Source organism: Lissotriton helveticus, chromosome 2_2 (assembly GCF_964261635.1).
Source record: "Lissotriton helveticus chromosome 2_2, aLisHel1.1, whole genome shotgun sequence".
NCBI lineage: Eukaryota > Metazoa > Chordata > Amphibia > Caudata > Salamandridae > Lissotriton > Lissotriton helveticus.
In genome coordinates, this window is record NC_136060.1 from 230,294,443 (window position 1) to 230,310,469 (window position 16,027).

The 16,027-nt window shown below is 39.5% G+C and overlaps 1 long non-coding RNA gene across 2 annotated transcripts in view; it reads left to right on the forward strand.

The window, feature by feature from the left end:
* LOC144821383 (uncharacterized) overlaps positions 1-3,947 on the forward strand; it is a 140,306-nt gene extending 136,359 nt beyond the window's left edge. For both annotated transcript variants that reach the window (XR_013608342.1, XR_013608341.1), the window contains one exon: positions 1,360-3,947. This is a non-coding gene — a long non-coding RNA (uncharacterized LOC144821383). The remainder of the gene's footprint in view (positions 1-1,359) is intronic.
* The last annotated feature ends 12,080 nt before the right edge of the window (positions 3,948-16,027 follow it).

The window sequence follows — 16,027 nt, forward strand, 5'->3', positions numbered from 1 at the left end:
AAAATTGTAAAATACATATTGGATAGTGCCGTGCCACCATGCGTTTTCATCCTAACAAAGTGCAAACTAGAGTGTGGGGTTCTTAGGAACTCCATACGCAATCTTCCGCAATCCATCGCTTGGTCGTTTGTGGTTCCATTGCCGTAAACTGCAAATGCAGACTACATAGTGTCATCAGAATGGGGGTGGTTACATTATTACAAATTGCACACCCAGGAAGAACAGTGTTATTTGAATATGTTTTCGCTCTTAACACTGAACTATACATGTTGTAGGGTTGTAGAGAAGATTAGAGATCTTTCTCTTTGGAGCATTAATATTATATTTGCTTTCCACTCCACAAACCAACAATGTACAATACAATAGTGATAAGATGCCATGGGGAAACCATGAAACAAGGTTGATGCTATAGTGCATATTTTAACCCCTTCTATGCTAATGACAAGGTCAGCTCGTCATGCAGTACCACTGGCCCTGTGCTTATGACGAGCTGACCTTGTCATGAACAATGCATGTCTGAAGCTTTCAGCACAGGAGGGAAATCTCCTGTAGCATTGAAGGTGTTAAAGTTGATCAGATGCTTACGTGCGTATACTCAGGAGACGTTGTTGGTGCATTACTTTTACGCTCGTGATGTGTGTCACAAGCACAATAGTCGCGTGGGACTGAACATTAATGAAATAGAGCTCTTGTTGAAAGATTATATTCGTTACAAGCATGAATATCCAGATTGTGAGGGGTATTGATGAACTGGAGCATAATATGGTGAAACATGGTTTCTGTGGTTTTTCTGCTTTCTCCATGGAAATCTGTTAAAGTATTTAGGATGATGTTGAACACTCTTTTTGTTTATGTGTTCTCTCTGCTGCCGGTTTGAGGATGTAAATCTCATCATTATAATCTTTGGAATTTCAGAAGTGTGAAATAATAAAGAATCAACCTGTTCGGGGATAGGAATACCACAAGATGGGATGCAACACTGTTTACAATACTGCCAAATATGGTGTTCAATTCTTAGACTCTACACATCTTATTATCTTTTTTTTTATATATGTATAGATGAGTGGTTGTTCCTTGTTGTATTATTATGCTGTTGAAATCCCATATTGACATACATACATGGAGCAATAGAAGAACTTTTATTTTGACAAATGACATTAATTTATGTCCTTTTTCTTCAAAATGATTGTGCTCAAGTTATATTTTTTATAAATAATCATGGAAATTTCAACATGTATAGTTGTATAGTATTGTTTAACTGTAAATATATATGTTTATGTATTTATTCATTCAATGTGAACATTTTTTGTATAGGCTCCTCATTTTAAAATATGTATAATTTGTATATTTCTTAAATAGCCCTGAAGAAGTCTTTCAGTAGACGAAACCCGTTGGCTATGCTTTTTGGAACTGTGGAGTGAATCCGTTGATGAAAAAATAAAGTGCAAACCACATTTGAAAATACAAACAACAGGAGTTGGACAATTCTTCATTGTGCTAATAATTTGTGGACTTTAACATGATATAGTAATATGTATGCATAAGAGTGCTGAAACCATTTTGCAGTGCAATTTGTTGTGGGACTTTGTTCCATATTGTGGGGAGTATAGAGGGAAGCACTCCCTCGTTTCGTGCACCTTTTTGTGTTACTTTAGGACACAATTCAATCTGTTGGGTGCTGTTCTAAGTAGCCCCTGCCCTCTTCGTGTGTGTTTTGCTATGTCACACAGCTCTGAGTTTTGGTTTCAATGAGGTCAAATAGTTTTTTCAAAAAGGTAAAAACATATTGGTATGAAAAATCAATCAATTCACTACAGATGCTCTGCTTGGTATAACAATGAAGTCTGGAGGTTGCAAATCACTTGCAGTCTCCCAATAATTGTGTAAAAATCTAGTGACCAAGTCAGCATATACATGGTTGCTGTTGGATGTTTGGTCTTCAGTCTTTTCCATTCCCTGGAGAGGCATTTTACTTCACACCTTAGGAGTACAGGATTTGCCAACTTTATAGCTATAAGACACCTCATGTTTACATATGCCTGGGATGTAAAGTTGTTGACAAACTGTTATGACATAGGCTTCTCAGGACCCAAAGCTGTTCCATTCAAGACAATTGAAAACAGTTTTCCTCTTGTTATTTCTGCCCATTTCTATGCTATTGGTGGAATCCTTCTACTAATGAAAGCAACTGACTAGATGTCAACATACTTGCTCAGTGAGTCAAACAGAGCAACAAACCAATAGTGAGATGCAATTATTTAAGACACAGTATCCTGGCTAAGATTAGAGTTACAGTTGTCATTTTTTTGTTATTTGGAAGGGTGTGTACTTGACTCATTGATATGCCACCAGTCCTATCATCCTTAGCCAAGTTACATTGATATACTCAAATTCCAACACATCAGTTTGGAGTGTTAGGGACTCACTGGAACACTTAAATATCTTTTTTGCCATGCTTTAATCTGCAAAACACCTGTTCTACAAATGTCCTTCAAGAAAGCCAATCATAAAAAAATATATATTAGGCACAAGATGAAGCTAATATACATATTTTAAATGAAACATCATCTCTCAGCTTTAACATGCACAATACCGCTGTACATGGTAGCATAACCCCCACCCTCAAAACCTGCCTTGGTGCCCAAATATAAGGAACTTGCAAGAACTCCCTTTGTGATCACATGGCCTTGACTTCTGGAAAACAATTTGTTGCCTGCTAATTTGCAGCTATTAAACAGTATAAATGTATTTAATGTCCAAGAAGTTCTTACTCTGCACGTTCTTAAAGATAAATGTGGGTCTGAAACTTATCAAAAGTAAAGCATCATTGACCTTCCTATGGCTTGGGAATGATCTCCTTCCTATTTCAAACAACCTGTCAGCTAATGTTCCAGGTAAACTCCTAATTAGCTGTCTGTAAAATTTGCGTAATTTCCTTTCTTTTAATTACGTAAAATTATGGCAAAATGATGCAAATCTGTCATTTCATGATACATTTTAGAGTAAAAAAATGTTTTGCATCAATTATTGGCTTGAGATAAATTTAAACAAGAGCACTGCATACAGCACACAGGGGCATATTACCAACCAATAGAGATAATTTTTGTGTCTAACTTATTTAGAGACAAAAGTTATCGCCGCAAATCGGCGATTTTTATCGCAGATAAACCTTGCTATTAGCAAGGTTTATCGCAAATGCGATAAAAAACGGCCGCAATGCATGAATATCGCTGAAAAGTCAGCGATATTCATGCATTATCGAGCAAATGCTCTTAGCCATGTTATCCACCTCCCATTGGATAACATGGCTAAGAACTGCTCCTGGGCAAGTGTTAGCTTTTGGAGATATTCGCGCTTAGCGCGAATATCTCCAAAAGTTGGTAATAGGAGATAGCGCTGTTAGCGACTGTTTTCAGTCGCTAACATCTTGGCACGCCCACTTTGCATGTCATTAGTGATAAATATCACTGACATGCAAAGCGGGGCCCAAGATGGTCACTATCTCCTATTAGCTGTCGCTAACTGGTGTTAGCGACAGCTTGGTAATAGGGAGATAATTTTATCTCCGCTTTCTTGGCTTTTAAAGCCAAAAAAAGCGGAGATAAAGCCCCTTGATAATATGCCCCACAATTAGGAGAAATGGCATTATGGCGTATTTGTAGGACTTTCATGTAAAGGGTGTTAAAACAAATTTCACAATTTACGCCAACATACTTTAAATTTCACCTAGGCCCACTTCTAATGTGTCCTTAGAACCAGTTCGTTGACCATAGAGAAGAAAAAGTCTCATGACTATGAACACCAGTCTGAGGAAGTGCACTAGCACTATAGCCAAGAGCTGAAATGTGCGCTGTATTGTCACAATATTAAATGTGTCTGTTCTTTGCTGTTTCAGTTGGAGCGGCATATGAAGTTAAAATGAGTAAGTTTCTGTATTTACATTTTTGGCACTCAAGTAAATGTAATGTTTTATCAATTTGTATTGTAGATAAATTAAAAATGAATATGTGTCCTTGCTGCATTCAAAACAGTCAGGTTTGAGAGAGTCAGAACGTGAGCTAGCCAGCTGTGAAACCGTGACACAAGTCTCCCAGCCTTAAAGAGAATACAACAATACCCTGATTGATGAATGAGTTAGGACTGTTCTTTATCAGACATAAGACTGAGGAAAATATGAATGCTTTCAGGATAATCATAAGCAATTATATTAATTTCAGTGGTGAAAATGTAAGTATTTGATAGAGGGTGGCTATTGGGAGGAAAAATGGGATCGAAAAGTGTCACCTGTATGGCTTTATGGAGTATTTTTCGCTGCCTTGATTGTACTACTGCAAGACTAGTACATGTTGTACTTTCCCCCTTAGCACACAGTACTATCACGCATGTCTGAAGACAAATGCCTCTTTTTGCATGGTCATCGTCATGTTTTGGACTGATGCTGCTAGTTTTATGCTTCGGTGCACTGAGACTCTTCTAACCATGCCCTGGTGCATGTACTATGACGCTACGAACATGTCAAAATTGTCTATATTCTAAATTGGCAACTTTAACTTATCTATAAGTCCCCAGTATATGGTACAAAGTGAATCCAGGGCCTGCAAGTTTAAAGCCACTTGTGGACTGCAGCCCACATAGTGCAACCACTAGAGTGACATAGCAAAACATGACTGTGGGACTACCACTGTAGCCTGTATGTTCCGTATTAAAACTGCACATTTGACTTGCAAGAATAATTCCATCAGATAGGCCTAACCCCACTTTTTAATCAAATTAGTTACCCAATATTAAAAAGTCACCCCTAAGCAAGTCTTTAAAGGCCCTTAAGACAGGGTGCATGGAATTTAAACGTAGGATTGGTAAAAGTACAGTGCAACACATGTCCTTATAGGTAAAAGCCCTAAAGTCTATTTTCACTGTAGCAGGATTAGCTTTTCCATATATTACAATGTATAATGGTATCTCTGTCTAGGAAACTCCTACAAAGTAGATTTTTTGACTTTTTAAAATATTCATTACAAGTACAATTAATGGGTATTGCTGGATTTGTACTAGATATTTAACAAAAGGTACTTTTAAAAAGTAGTCCTCTACCTTCCTTAAGCCTAGAGAAAGCCATTTGCATAAGCATTCAACTGTCATACAGTATCTGAATAGCTCCTTCAATGATGTGTGAGCTTCCTCTCGGAGCTAAGACAAAGGCCTTTGACTGAGAAGGTTTTCCGTTCCTTTAACCTGTCACAGACAAGTGAGATAACTCCTTGGCCTTATCTCCCTTTGTTCCTCTAGTCAGCCAGGCACAGGTTCCAGTGGGAGAAGAGCTGATCCCATAACCAGTATTGAGTGACCACTTAGTAGCTGTTGCTCATTTCCCTGGCCACACCTCTTGAGTGTGCATCTGAGCTCTGTACAGGGGACAAAAGGTTCTGCTATTTTTTATTTAGGTAGAGCGATCCACTGTGGGATTGATTGCAGGAGGGCACACAGGTAATGCAGCAAAAATGGGTAGAGTTACCCCATCAAACCGTTCCCAATTGGTTAGGGAGGTGCTAGGAGTCACCCCACCCACAGGCTAGTGCCATGTATGTGGCACTCTTCAGAACAGAATTGCACCTGTGGAGGCCAAAAGAAGTACTACACTAGCTGTTGGGACTGGTGAGGAGTCATGAAAGGCTGGACAAGCTCCCACTTGCCCTTAGGACAGAAAAATGGACTGCAAGGGTTTGTTAGCTGGCCTCCTGATAAGCTACAGGGGCACTTCATGCTGCTGGAACCTCTTTTCCTGAAGAGTCCAGTTGACTTGTTCCAACTAGACCTGCCCTGTACCCTGCTGGAGGCTTCTGCTGAAGTGAGACTTGAGGCCCAAGTGCTGTTCCTGAGGTCATTGGACCCTTTGCTGTGTCAAAGTGTATTCCCTTCAACATCCTAAAAACCTGGGAAACTAGAAACAAGTTGGTTCCAAAGACATCCAGGCAACTGGGACAAATCTACCAAGTCAATCTGATGAAGGTGCATTGCCACTGGTCCAAAGATTCAGGTTACTCACGCTCAGAGCCTTTCTGCAGCAACATCTATTTCAGTGGGACATTGTGGTATGGGTATCCAGCTTTGTGGAGCCCTGTTCAGCTACAATTTTCAGTCTTGTCACACAGGAGGAATCCAAGGTTAAAAAAAGTGGCTTGGGCTTGATTTTTTGTTAGTAGAAAGGGTGCAAAGGATACTGAGTCGCAGTTCCTTTTCTGCCATCATAAAGGTCCACTCACCAAATTTAAAACTGGGTGATCTGTAGTTTTACAACGGTGAAGACTACTCAGTCTCTGCTGTGGCCAAATTTCCCTAATGGAACTCCGGAGAATTGCCTTTATGTCTGCCCTCCCGATTTAGCTGGGCAAATATATCGTTGTTTTTTACTGCTCGTCACCGCCAGAAAAACCTTGGCGGTAAGGGGCACTAAAACATAAAAATGCCCCACTCACCATGGGAGAGGACTCACTTTGGGGTTATGTTTTTAAAAATATAATAAACTTTGCAACTTTGCTGAGGGCTCTGTCATGTTTAACGGAGCAATACATCAAAGTTACAAAACATTTATCGGAATTACACCTCCTTGACAGTGGTTTCAGTGAATGCAAAATATTTCTGTTGGCTTGACGGGCATTTCTAAATTTGGCTGCTGAGACCATTGCTAGGGTGATAGAGTAAGATGCTCTGCTGTTTTGGCAGAGAACAGCCTGACTGCTTAAATTGGGCCCTCATTCTGAAAATGTTTGACTGCCATTTCACAAGGTAAAACTTTAGACTGGGATGAACCCTGATATCTGAATCAGACCTGCACTTTATGGCATTATGCCTTTACTAGCCCCTAGGTCTCAGGCAAGCAAAACTAAATGACCAAGGTTTGTGCTTATTGCTTTCTAGTGCTATTTTCATTACACATTTAAAAATTCATATCTCTGGTTTTTGATATTGGATTCTTGTCATTATGATGTAATTTTGTTCATTCAATCAATCGCTATTTTTATAATTTGTAGTGGAATATGTATTGTGTTATATTTTCAACTTTTTAACTCTTTGAGTATTTGTAAATGCTTTACTAATTTTCCTAAATTTAACTGGTCTTCTCCCTGCCAAAGCTACCAAAATGGTTTAGTTCAGGTTTAAATTACTGAAACCATTACTGAATCAAACAAGAATAATGACTTTATTGTTACATGTGTTGAACTACTATCCACCCCAACTAACAATCCATTTTCTGGCATTAACGTTTAGCGGTGGGATACAGAACTTGTGTTTAGCAGTACCAATCAACTATCAAGCAATACTTAAATTGAACTGAAATCAAACATTTATTTTTGATTTTAACTGTCATAGGTTCTACATTTTGTTCTAAATTATGATAGATTCCACATTTACACCTTTTAAAATCGAAGGGGACTTGGAGTTAGATCTGCCTGCCCTGCAACTCTAATAGTGGTGCAGATAAAGGCCTATACAGAGAAAGGAAATTGAAGCCGGGGCAAAATACCAGGAAGGGTCATTATAAAAGGTCACTCAAGCACAGATCCATTGTGAGGAGGAAGTAGTGGATGCAGCTCCAGAGGATGAAAGGGCCGGGGACCACCTGTCTCAAAATTAGTCATCTAGTGTACCATCCAGCTCTGGGAACAAAGCAGACTTTGCCAGCATAAGCCATTTTGAAATTGTCATCTGCCCTTTGGAGCTCATTTGAAGCCAAACTGATAGCCTTAGCACTGTAGGAGAAGAAACTTGCACTGGAAGAATAGAGACTTGCTTTGAAGGAGAAGAAGAACCGTTTAGGATGCTTGAGGTCTTTTTCAACCTCAAACACACCTTACTTTATCCTAGCATGTTTCCTTCCTGAGCAACAAGCCCAGCAGGTAATTTCCACAGTGAAGAAACATGTGTCGTACAAATACGAGAGACAGAAACTCTTTACAACGGCGGACTATTCATATTACACTAACATTAAACAGAAGATGTTCTGGCTTTTAGATCCCGGCTTTGTCAGAGAAAGATTCAATATAGACGTATGGAGCTGACCACTATGCTCATCACCTTCAATGGTCATTCCAGCGAATATAATGATCCATAGCTTCTTGAACAATGGCTGGATAAAATGAATTCCCCACCAAAAGATACTAGGCAATAATGCCACCTCGATGGTCATCCTTGCTCACCAACGAATCACAGACAGAATATCGAAGGTCAGAATATCCACCTACAGAAATATTGAAGCAAGAATATCGAAGTCAAGAATATCTACATCCTATCTAAATTATGGTAAGTACAAAAATATCAAAACAAATATCGATGTCAAAAATATCGTTGTTAAAAGTATCCTTTTTTATTTCAGTTAAAAATATAATATACATTAGGTAAATAATAAATATAATATAATTAAAATAAACATAGTTAAAAATATTTCAAAATGTTTAAAAATTATAAGTTATATATATAATGTAAAAATAAATGAAACCTATACATATAGGGGCCGATTCCGATTCGGTAAAATCCTGCCCCTATCGCCGTACGGAGCATTTTTCCCATACGAATCGTATCCCGAACCGTCCCGTACGTACGATGTAGTACGATGTGCACCCAAAGCAGTTCTCCGTATGAATCGTACCAAGGACTGTACGACTCAAGAATCCATAAGGATCGCATTCGGAACATGCAGCACGCGATGTCCGTACGTATCGAAGCATCATTTTCCGACCCAGCAAGTACGAATCGTCTGGACAACACTCCGTATGACTCTCTTGATACGGGAGCTGAAAACATCTGGAAAAGCAGATTTTGACTCAAAATGCTGCGAAACGGCCCCCCCCGAGTATGGTGCGTACACCCCATGATTGCAGGGGTACGGTGCATCGGGGTATGGTGCGTACACCCATGGAATTCAGGGGTACGGTGCATATGTCCCGTGCGTACACCCCATGATTGTGGGTGTACAGTGTGTAGGGGTACGGTTCATACCCCCCAAGGCCGTATGTGTATGGTGCGTACACCTCGTGCGTACGCCCCTTGAGTTTAGGTTACGATGCATATGTTAATGTGTGGCTCTCCGTACCAATTGCTTCTAGGTGGCGTTTTCCGTATGAATTGCGTGCTCAATCCCCAGTCCAGATTGTACTTGTCATACAGCATGTTTATGATTTATACAGTTCACTGTGAGGTTCTATGTCGTATGGATTTAACCTCGTGTTTCGTACGGTTCGCAATGATTCAGACTTATTTTTTACCTACTCGATCGTACTACGCGATTCGGACGGAATTGTATGATTCGGACGGAAACGGCTACAAATGCGAATCGTCGTACGGATTTGTTTCCTCAATCGGAATCGACCCCATAATATATAATATGTATACTTACTTATTAATATGTATAATAATTATTTTAATAATGTATACATTGTTAATAAATATCTTATAAATTATAAATACATCTATACACATAAAACAATAATATAAATGCAAATGAATATAAATATATATAACACATTTTAAAAAGTAACATTATTTTTAATATATTTTTTTAATTAATTATTTACTACATTAACTAAAATAATACAAATAATGTTAGATAGCGGAGGGAATACAATTATTATTCCAACTCCAAACAGTGCAACAGTAGGGAAAGTGTTGGATAGCGTCAGGATAAAAATTACTATTCCAACTCCAAACAGTGGAACAGTAAGGAAAGTGTTGGATAGCCAAGGGGTAAAAATTAATATTTCCACTCCAGTGAGTGCAACAGTAGGGAAAGTGTTGGATAGCGTAGGGGTTAAAATTACTGTTCCCATTCCAGTGAGTAAAACAGTAGGGAAAGTGTTGGATAGAGAGGGGTACACATTACTATTCCCACTCCAGTAAGTGAAACATTAGGGAAGGTTTTGGATAGTGTAGGGGTAAAGATGACTATTCCCACTCTAGTGAGTGCAACAGTAGGGAAAGTGTTGGATAGCTTAGGGGTAAAAACTACTATTCGCACTCAAGTGAGTGCATAAGTTGGGAAAGTGTTGGATAGCGTAGGGGTTAAAATTACTATTCCAACTACAGTGAGAATAACAGTGTCGAAAATGTAGGATAGCGTAGGGAATAAATTAACATACTTATTATTTACACATAATTGCTGTAAAATAAATAGCTGTTAAATAAATAATCTAATAATCAATAAAAAAAATGAATCATGAACACGAACAAAATTGAATTAATATTTACCTAAATAACATTAAATTACTTTCCATCATATTCCCCAATAAACACACAACCCGCTACACATAAAAAAGTAACACAATTATTTTAATTATCAATTAATCAATTAATAAAAATTAATTACCAATGACAAATTAACTAACAAAAAATGTATAATCAATACCAATTAAGAAACATGTATAATTACTTTATTATAATAAATTACTTCCCACCCGAATCCCCTATAAACCCACAACACACCAAACATTAAAATATAACACAATTAATTCAATTATCAATTAATTACCAATCAATAAAACATTTACAATAAATTAATTAACAATAACCATAAATCAAAAATGAAATACATTAATTATAATTAATATGATACATTAATCAATTAATACAAATTAATTACCAATTAATAATTAATTAACAATAAATAAATAGTAATACATAAAAACATAATAATTAATTAATTTTGATGTAATTACTTCCCACCCTATTCCCCTATAAAGCCACAACCCGCTCTGAGACTAAAACGCAAAATGTACATTTTTTTTTTACTAATTTCTAAACATTTAATACATATATTTAAACATAATAAAAATACATAAAAAAAGTTAAACATACATATAAAATACATACTAAAATACATAACACTAACTTAAATATTGATATTAACAATGATATTTTTGCTAACGATATTACTTACTTCGATATAAAAAAACAATATTACTTACCTTAAGGTCGATATTCTAGTCACCGATTTTCTTGACATTGATATTCTGTTCCTACAATATTAACACATTGATATTAGTGTAGGTCAATATAAAAAAATCGATATTTTCACTGTGTACCCTCACCAACAATAGGGAGGAGCGCCCTCACTTAAAACAAGTGACTCAGAAATGGGTGGTGGAGACCGAGGTCCACACTGGTCTTCCCATGTCTCCAGGGACGAACCCTGCTCACTGCTGAAATCTTTACTCTTCTGGTGGATCTGAAATGTCCACCGCCATTTGTACTTCTCAAATGTTATGACAGGAGAGGGATATTTCATCCTTCCTTTTCCACTTATGACATCTTCCAACATTTTTGGGGACATATTATTCTATAAATGAATATGCCATTAGAGGTCTGAAAGTAAGTACAAAATAGCTCAGAATAATATGACACATAAAAAGTTGATAGACGGAATGTTGAACATTGTCAAACATTCACCTCCAGTCACAGATCTGGGTTTAATCCATCATTATTTTGCTCACCACACCACCCCAGTTCAGACATAGCCATATGCAAATCAGTCTTGAACCTGTGCCTCATGGGAATTGCAGACCAAACTGACAGGCCATGTCTTCCCTGGACAGGAATCAAGCATCCTAGGACCGGTTTCGGGCTTTCAGCCCTCATCAGCCAGGATAACTTGACTCCAGTGGCATAGTGAGCAGGGGACCCACGTCTGGGCATACCCTTCCCACTTAGGGTGAAAATGCGACACAAAAAGTTGATGGACGGAATGTTGAACATTGTCAAACATTCACCCCCAGTCACAGATCTGGGTGTAATCCATCACTATTTTTCTCAGAACGCCATCCCAGTTCAGACATAGCCATATGCAAATCACTCTTGACCCTGTGCCTCATGGGAACAGTCCAGACCGAACTGCCAGGCCATATCTTCCCTGGACAGGAATCAAGCATCCTAGGACCGGTTTCGGGCTTTCAGCCCTCATCAGCCAGGTTAGCTTGACTCGTGGCACAGTGAGCAAATAAAAGATGATTTAGGCCCAGATCTCTGCACTGGGGTGAATGTATATTTACAACAAGGGGTGGTGAGGGACAGAGTCTCTGAATTAAGCAGAATACTCTCACCCAGTCAAAAGATCAGGGCTAGATCCAACACCGTTTTTTAGCTCATTGCACCATCCCAGTTTCAGAACCTGGCTGTATGCAAATTAGTCTGTTCCTGTCCCAGTGCATGATGGGAACAGGGCAAACCAAACTACAAAAGCCAATTCTTACACTGGGAAGGAAACAAGCTTCCGGGGACCGGTTTCTGGCATTACAGCCGTCTTCGGCCCGGCTTACTTGAATCCTGATGGTGCAATGAGCAAGGGACTCATGTCTGAGTATACCCTTCCACGCTTAGGGTGGACAAAAATATTTACAACAAGGGGTGGTGAGGGACAGAGTCTCTGAATTAAGCAGAATACTCTCACCCAGTCAAAAGATCAGGGCTAGATCCAACACCGTTTTTTAGCTCATTGCACCATCCCAGTTTCAGAACCTGGCTGTATGCAAATTAGTCTGTTCCTGTCCCAGTGCATGATGGGAACAGGGCAAACCAAACTACAAAAGCCAATTCTTACACTGGGAAGGAAACAAGCTTCCGGGGACCGGTTTCTGGCATTACAGCCGTCTTCGGCCCGGCTTGCTTGAATCCTGATGGTGCAATGAGCAAGGGACTCATGTCTGAGTATACCCTTCCACGCTTAGGGTGGACAAAAATATTTACAACAAGGGGTGGTGAGGGACAGAGTCTCTGAATTAAGCAGAATACTCTCACCCAGTCAAAAGATCAGGGCTAGATCCAACACCGTTTTTTGGCTCATTGCACCATCCCAGTTTCAGAACCTGGCTGTATGCAAATTAGTCTGTTCCTGTCCCAGTGCATGATGGGAACAGGGCAAACCAAACTACAAAAGCCAATTCTTACACTGGGAAGGAAACAAGCTTCCGGGGACCGGTTTCTGGCATTACAGCCGTCTTCGGCCCGGCTTGCTTGAATCCTGATGGTGCAATGAGCAAGGGACTCATGTCTGAGTATACCCTTCCACGCTTAGGGTGGACAAAAATGTTTACAACAAGGGGTGGTGAGGGACAGAGTCTCTGAATTAAGCAGAATACTCTCACCCAGTCAAAAGATCAGGGCTAGATCCAACACCGTTTTTTAGCTCATTGCACCATTCCAGTTTCAGAACCTGGCTCTATGCAAATTAGTCTGTTCCTGTCCCAGTGCATGATGGGAACATGGCAAACCAAACTACAAAAGCCAATTCTTACACTGGGAAGGAAACAAGCTTCCGGGGACCGGTTTCTGGCATTACAGCCGTCTTCGGCCCGGCTTGCTTGAATCCTGATGGTGCAATGAGCAAGGGACTCATGTCTGAGTATACCCTTCCACGCTTAAGGTGGACAAAAATATTTACAACAAGGGGTGGTGAGGGACAGAGTCTCTGAATTAAGCAGAATACTCTCACCCAGTCAAAAGATCAGGGCTAGATCCAACACCGTTTTTTAGCTCATTGCACCATCCCAGTTTCAGAACCTGGCTGTATGCAAATTAGTCTGTTCCTGTCCCAGTGCATGATGGGAACAGTGCAAACCAAACTACAAAAGCCAATTCTTACACTGGGAAGGAAACAAGCTTCCCGGGACCGGTTTCTGGCATTACAGCCGTCTTCGGCCCGGCTTGCTTGAATCCTGATGGTGCAATGGGGTGAATGTATGACATTGTTCTGCTTTCTGTCCATCAATTGTTATTTTTGCATTTGTTACCCGTGAGACGGATATGCTCAGACGTGAGTGCCGTGCTCGCCATGCCACTAGAATCAAGCTATCCTAGCTGATGAGGTCTGAAAGCCCGAAACCGGTCCTAGGATGCTTGTTTCCAGTCCAGGGAGGACCTGGTCTGGCAATTCGGCTGGACTGTTCCCATGGGGCAAAGGGTTAAGACTGATTTGCTTATGGCTGGGTTCAAACTGGAATGGCACAGTGAGCAAAAAAACAATAGATTTAGGACAAGATCTTTGTACTGGGGTGAATGTATGACATTGTTGTGAATTCTATCCATTAACTGTTGTTTTTGCATTTCTCACCCCGAGTCCTAGGATGTTTGGTTCCAGTCCAGGGAGGACTTGGCTTGGTGTTTCGGGCTGGACTGTTCCCATGGGGCTCAGGGTCAAGACTGATCTACATATGGCTGGGTTCAAACTGGAATTGCATTTTGAGCAAAAAAACGATGGATTTAGGCCCAGATATCTGTACTGGGGTGAATGCATGACATGGTTCTGCATTCTGTCCATCAACTGTTGTTTTTGCATTTGTCACCCCGAGTGGGACAGGTATACTCAGACGTGAGTTCCGTGCTCTCCATGCCACTGGAATTAAGCTATCCTGGATGATGAGGGCTGAAAGCCCGAAACCAGTCCTAGGAGGATTGTTTCCAGTCCACGGAGGAACTGGCTTGGCAGTTTGGGCTGCACTGTTCCCATGTAGCACAGGGTCAAGACTGATTTGCATATGGCTGGATTCAAACTGGAATGGCATGGTGTTCAAAACAATGATGGATTTAGGCCCAGATCTCTCTACTGGGGTGAATGTATGACATTGTTCTGCATTCTGTCCATCAACTGTTGTTTTTGCATTAGAATATTATGAAGCATCATTAATGTCATCACACATACAACACCCTTAGGTGAAGCAAGCTTGAGTTATGTGAAACATTTACCCTATACAATACACTTCATTTGTAGCCAAGTCCATATTAACAATCAACCACAGATAGAACAGTATCCTCAAGTGCACAGTGTGTTCAATATATTTACAGTTGTTCAGATAAATCTAAATTCTTCCAGATACTAAACTTCTGTTACATAACCAATGTTCTACTACATATATCCTTTACCTGTATCAAACCCTTCACAGTAACCTAACCTACAGTGAGAAATGAAGTGGATATGAGAAGAAAAGTGGGTACTGTAAATAGTGTTTACCCTATAGAGAGAGTTTCTTCTATAGCCACTGTTTCCAGACAGTTAAACTCTCATAAGAAAAACACCACAGTTTATTAAAAAAGTATCCACTAAGAATAGTGTTCACTCTATGCAAAGCTTGTCCAGGGAGACACTATTCATTAAAAACTATCAATGTCTTTAGGTGCTACGGTCGTACTGACTGCGGCCTTTATACTGTGGTGAACATTTTACAGATATTTCATCATCTGATGTTAATCAAGCACATGTTCATAGGTTAGAACCTTGTGCACACACTATTCTGTCTTATGAAGAAATGTTCATGGTGAGTAATTTCTAGAAAAATCAACAAGGCTGGTAGCAATATTTAGTATCTACCATGTAAAATCTTTGCCCTATTGGAAACTTGTTTTACTGAATTAAGAAACCTGTTTTGAACATACGGACACAAGTCATCAACTGTCACCTGCACAGAGTTACTCCTGCATACTACACATTAGACTGTACCACTGCTTGGCTGAATGCCTAACGCATTCCCCAAGTACAAAAACATTGACTGGGTTATCATACTTCTAGTAGTTGACATCATTATAAGTTTATAAGAACTCATGTGTCAGCAGAGAGATTAAATAAGCAGAAGCTTCTATCGAAATGATTGGCGGAGTGGACACAGATTCATAGTATGATTCCAGATAGGCTAAACTATTTCCTAGACTTTAGCAGGTGAAACTCAATAGTTTGGAAGGTTAGGGAACTGCATACATTCTACATATTGACCATACCACTGCTTATCTGAATGCCCGACTCATTCTCTAAGTGCATAAACAGTGACCGGGTTCTCATACTGCTAGTACTTGACATCAGGATAACGTTATAAGCACTTATGTGTCAGTAGAGAGATTAAATACCCATATGCTTCTGTCAGGATGTTTGTAGGAATGGACACAGAATCACAGTGTAATTCCAGACAGCCAAGACTATTCCCTAGAAAATTGTGTCACAAATTTAAACTATACCTCTGTAGATACTTATAAAAACAACTCTCATCACTAATACATT